Source organism: Octodon degus, unplaced genomic scaffold (assembly GCF_000260255.1).
Source record: "Octodon degus isolate 3935 unplaced genomic scaffold, OctDeg1.0 scaffold00136, whole genome shotgun sequence".
In the NCBI taxonomy this organism is placed as follows: domain Eukaryota; kingdom Metazoa; phylum Chordata; class Mammalia; order Rodentia; family Octodontidae; genus Octodon; species Octodon degus.
The window spans coordinates 2487979-2493820 of NW_004524712.1; the positions used below are offsets into that span (position 1 = coordinate 2487979).

At 50.0% G+C, this 5842-nt stretch overlaps 1 pseudogene; it reads left to right on the forward strand.

Moving 5' to 3' along the window:
* Window positions 1-2126: 2126 nt before the first annotated feature.
* Window positions 2127-5842, forward strand: part of LOC101578439 — a 6131-nt pseudogene continuing 2415 nt past the window's right edge.

Sequence of the window (5842 nt, forward strand, 5' to 3'; positions counted from 1 at the left end):
CCAGACCCACCGGCAGCGGAGAATTTCTGAGGCAAAACACAACTCGTGTTTTAACATATGCCCTAGGCAAGACAGGCCCACTGACAGTTGAGAATCGCTGTCTAGCCTGTTAATCAATTACAGTGCCCACTGCCGCCCTGCCCACACACTCACTGCAGTCACCTCAGCTCTATTCTGGGTTTCCAGGAAGCCGAGGGATGCTGCACAGGCTGCTTGCAAGCCTGTGGGAGGGGTCCCAGCAACTTTTGAGTGTGACTGTGCATTCTTTTATTTAAGAGTTTCCATTGCCACCATGGTTCAAAAGCCCGTGTCCCACAAAGCCAGCCCCAGCCCCTGGCTGAATAAGTAGAACGATGACCGGTCATCATCTGCTTTCCTGGTCACATCTGTCTCTCCACTAAGCAGCCCTTCCCTTTTTCTTGCCTTCCCCATCCCTTGTACGTCCAATATTCTTGCTGAGTCTGAGCTAAGATGTCACCTCCAGCGATGATGATGATCATCCCCCCCCCCAAAAAAAAGCAGTTGTGGCCAGAGGGACCAGCCCAATGCTCCCCAGCCTGACTGAGGTCCCCAAAGCCAGACTCTATTTGTCAAAAGTCACACCAAGGCACTGGAACCAAGCCAGGTCCAGAAAGTCAGGCCTCATTTTTTAAGCTGATCAGGCATTCTGCAAATTAAACCAGATTTGAGTTCAAATCTTTGCTTGGCCTTTATCAGCCAAGGGATACAGGAGCCTTGAATTCCTGTCAGGAGGTAACAAGCCTGCATTCCAGGGCTGTGGTGAAGGTGACGAAGCCCATAAATGTCAAGACAGAGCTGTAAAATATTGTTAATCAGCCATCATGTAGGCAGTGAGGCCTTGATACGGCCAGGTCAGAGAGACGTGGGCTAACCCATGCTGCGGACTGGGCCCAAGGCCTTCCCAAGGCAGCCCTGCTGCTGAGGGGACACAGCCTTCCTACGCTATCCCAAGAGTAAGATTCCTGTCCAGCACTGCCAGTGTCCCTCAGGGTGGGCACTAAACAGACACCTACCGTGCACTGCCTCCTCCCTCCTTGGCAGGAGCCACAGAGCCGGACAGGGAGCAGAGGAGAACAGGATGTGGGTCAAGGGCCTTTCTTCTCCCCTTACCCCCTGGAGCCCTGGGCAACTCTGGCAGAAGAAGAGGAAGAAGCCACATCTGGTTTGAGTGTTGCACCCATCAGGGAGAACAGGCCCAGGAATGGCCCCGAGCTGAGAGAAGAAAAGTGGGGAGGGCTGGCATAGGCCCTGGCCAGTCCAGGAGAGCACAGAGAAAGTGGCAGGGGCTTGCGGAACTAAATAAACAGTGGTTGAGATGATAATAATAAAGAGAAGAGTCATTAAAGTGAAGAATAGAGATTGTGTCACACCCAAGACAAACAGAAAATAAACGGCTAGTAGATCCACTCCACACATGTTTGGCAGAGAGTGAAGACAGATTAAAGATGCGTGGAAGATGCCGAAGGCAACCAGGGCTCCTCCAACAACAGCTGGGGAGCAGGTGGACAGGAGCCCCAGCCAGAGAGCCCTTTGCAGCTGAAAGGACCCAGTCTGGGGACCATTGCACCTCCCATGGCCCCAAGCAGGCTGGATCTGTGCCCAGTGGCAGCAGCTGCAGCCATGGCATGGGAGAAGGAGAGCAAGGACAATGTACTCTCTAACAAGGCTGGGTCCTCTGTCTATGTGACTCTTGTCTCCTGCAGGAGGGACCTGGAGTCTCCTAGTACGAGGCAAGCAAGTTCAAGTGGCCTCACAGATACGCTGGCTGCTGGCTGAGGCTCCACTGCTCAGCGCCATGCCCGTTTCAGTGACTGTGAGGACTCGGGCCTCTTCCTTCTGGTCTGATCTTGCCCTGCATCGAGGAGAAGTGTGGGGAGCTGAGGACACAGGGTGTGTGCTCCCTCGTTTGTTCATCATTTACTTTGTGTTCCAGACTCTGTGACAGGCACTTGGGGGTTGCAAGGATGAATAAGACAACTTTCCTTCCTTCTGGTATTAAATGTTAGACAAAGAAAACTGGTATTTGGTGACTGCCTGTTCCATAATAGCATTCTGCCAGGTGTCTTCAAATGATCTACCTTCGGCATGCAGCACAGGTCGGGGGAATGATTGCTCATGCTGACGAGAAGGCTGAGGCCCTGGAAGATTTGGTGAGCTCTAGAGCGGCAAACCTAGAAAAGGGATAATGCTCTGGTGTTCAAGCCCCAGTCCACCCAGTGCCAGAGCCAGTGCTCCTTCCGCACCACCACAAACAACTTGACAGCGAAGCAAAATTTGGCAACTGCTGAGAAAATCATGTGCTCTCAAAAGACCTAGGAAAGTGTTCTCCTGTCTCATATCCATCCCTGCTCCCTGCCCCCTTAATTAGAACCAAACTTCATCTTTCTGTTCGGTGTGCCAGCAGGGAGGAGCCAGCACAGCCCCTGCCCAGCCAGGGCCAAGTGCCTGCAGGTGTCTGAGGAATGCTAATGGCCAAGAATGGGGGCGGGGTGCACTAGCTGAGCTGAAGCATTTGCTTCTCATTAAGTCCCCTCCCCTTCCTCTCTGGACCTTCCCGCCCCCTCCAGCAACATGCAGCTTTCATGAGCCAATTACCATGCCCAGGTTTTTCTGTTCCTCTGAAGCCACTGACACAGCTAACAAGGCCCAGATGCAGCAGGGTGTGCCCCTGCTGTCCACTTCAGAGCAGGGACTTTCCCTGCCTCAAGGCCCTCAGGTAGAGAAAAGCAAGACTGGATTGGCCAGTTTCACTCACCACCAGCCCTGAACTAGGGGGAGACTGCAAAGAGGAGCCTGCTTGGTGCAAGAGCGTGACTATGGGCAGGTCCAGGAGTGGCCTCAGGAGACTCTGCTGGCTGACTTGTACCCAGCCAGCGGCGGACAAGTTGAGGGGCCCGAACAGGACCAGTGAAGGCCAGGTGCGAAGGTGTGGGCCAGCAGAGCGTGCCCAAAGGCCCTACGCTAAGAACGCACAGGTGTGAGCGGAGGTAACCGAGTTCACACCCACCGTGTCAGAACTTGCCCAGAAAGTGATGAGACAGGCTCAAACCGTGCATTTCCCTCCTATTTCTTGGATCTGCCCACCCACCTCACCATATTCTCTACACCTCAAATTTTATTTAACTTTTAAGTCTCAGTTTTCTAAGAACTTACCCATATATCCCTGGCCAAAAAGTTAACTTCTTTTACTTCAATCCCTGAACTTACTGGTTACAGTTCTTTGAGTTCAGTTTCATCACAACCTATCACATTGCAGATCTATTCTTTGAATTCTTCTCTGAACTTCTAATGTTTCTTTCATCTGAAGATGAATGTCTTCCACTGATCCTGAAAAACTGATATTACCATCAGCCTATCCGCTATATTCTCCTTTTGCAACTCTTGTAAAAAGAATTTGGACTCTCGTTCTATCCTCAATCCTCTTAGTCTCTCGTATTTCTCCCTCATCTTTTTCTGTGCTGTCTTTGAAGTAATTTCCTCTGATCTGTCTTTTCAGTTCACTAATTCTCTGCTCAGCATTGTCTAATCTGCCATCTGACGCATCTTTTGAGCTTCTATGTCAATGGCGATTGTTTTCACTTCCAGAAAGTTCTATCTGGCTCTTTCTACAAATTTTCCTGGTCTCTTTCAAAATATTCCATCCTTTATGGTTTCTATTTATTTTTAATCATTTTAAACATAGTTATTTAAAGTTTCTCTTGGATCATTACATTATTTTATGTTATTTGAATGCTAAATAAGTTTGATATGTTTGTTGACTTTCCCTATTGGCATATCATTTCCTCATGTGGTTTGTAATTTTTTTATTGTTAGGACAACTTCAAAGGGAATTATATTTTGCTGTAAGAATGCTGTCGCTCTGGGGCACATTCCTCCTCAGTAGTTTTGCATTTCCTTCTCGATACTTCATGCGTTTTACTCATCTGGAATCTATTTTTACAGTAATGTCTCAAGCTTGTGAATTCTAACAGTGGAAATTCAGACGCTATAGTCACATATGGCTCAGGCCTGGAGCTTCAATTTCTCACAGCAGACTTTTTTTTTCTACTCAGAGCCCCAGTAAGGAAAAACTTAATTGTCACCACCCTATGCTTGTGAGTGATATTTTCCCAGGACTGCTTTCTCTGAGGGTGTATCCATCAGAGGATCTCAGGGTTTGCAAAGTCTTAGCTGTTGGCTTCTTGTGGAATAGAGATGACATCACTTGCCCCCACGCCGACGTCAGAGCCACAGCACCTGGTCCCTAGAGCCGCATCCACACTGGTTCGCCACAGCACCGTCACCAGGGCTGTGGAGCTTAGCAGCCCTTCAGTCCTGTTTTCTAGTAGCCACATGTTTACTGTGTTTTGCATTTTAGTCAAGGAGTTTTTGCAAATAGATCAAGCATTCCTGAAAAGCCTAATTCACTTATATTTCTCCTAGAATGCCTAGCACAGTCTCTGTACCTGTCCGTTCAGACACACAACATCCTTTGACATCCCCCCCCACACACATGCAACCTTTTCATATATGCAGAAAGCAGGAGTTGTGAGAGGTGACAGAAGGAGGGAAGAGGATGAATGGAAGAACCAAGCACATGCCCCAAGCTGTACACTCTCTTGTTCTGTCCCGTTTCTTTCCCAGAAGGTAGTCCAGATCATAAGGAGAGATTTGAACCAGGGCTGGCCTATGTATGAGAGGTCCAAATTTCCCTCCGAGCCAAACAACCTTTGGAGCTGCAAGTTAAGCACACAAACTGTACACAGCCAGGCAGGCTCTCTGCTCAGGTGTCGCCACCTCTTCCCACCCAAATCACCCCCTGGAATTTCTAGACCTCCCCCCTCCTTCCTCCAGCACCTAAGCCCACCCTAAGCCCACTTAGGGCCCACCTAAGCCCTTCAGCCCAGCCTCCTCCGGCTCCCTACTGTCCTTCCCAGCTACTCCCCCAGACACATTTATCTGAAGGCTGTGTCCTAGGAAAAGAGGACAGGAGGGATACAATGGTGAGGTGATGAGCCTGCAGGGGGATCGGAAGGGAAAGTAGAGGCCACTGTGACCCGGGTCCCAGGCACACAGAAGCCCCAAATGCGTCCAGCTTTAGGGGTTTCCTGAGCCTTAGGCTGGAGGCCCCGCATCTTAGGGAGCCTCTTGAGCCAGTTCAGAAACAATGAATCAAAACCAGCTGGAAGCTGCCCTCCGACCCAGCTAATGACTTGTTTATTGTCAGAGCAGCAGTCCATCATATAAGGGAATTTCAAAGTGTCACTAATTGGCAGAGGGCCAGTAAATAGCACCATATAAATCTGAAGGAGCTTCCACTAGGGTGAGGGTGAAGAACAGATACAGACAGGGCAAGGGAAGCAGGGAGGGCAGGGCATGCCTACCTGCTGCTGCTGCTGCTGCTGCTGCTGCTGCCTCTGCCGCCTTACCCTGGGCCTCTGTCACCCTATGGGGATCAGAGGGGTTGTTCTGGATCAAAAAGGGAAGGCACAGCCCTACACAAGCCCAAGCTGCACCCTTGACAACGCTGTACTGCACACCCCCAACAAACCAAGAGGCCTCATGTCCTACTGTCCTATGGAAGAAGTGACCTCTGCCCCTGCGCCATGGGAGAAGGTGTCCTCAGAAAAATGACTTAGGATCTTGTTTTAGTAGATTAAATGGGCTCTGCAGACATAGACTTGTGAACTTCATACCTAAGAGGGAAAACAGCATGCAAACAAACAGGGAATAGAAAATACGGTATCGGGGCTGGTGAGATGGCTCAGTGGTCTAAAGCACCTACTTAGAACAAGCTAAACTAAGCAAAGCCCAGGGACCACGGTTCAATCCCCCAGCACCA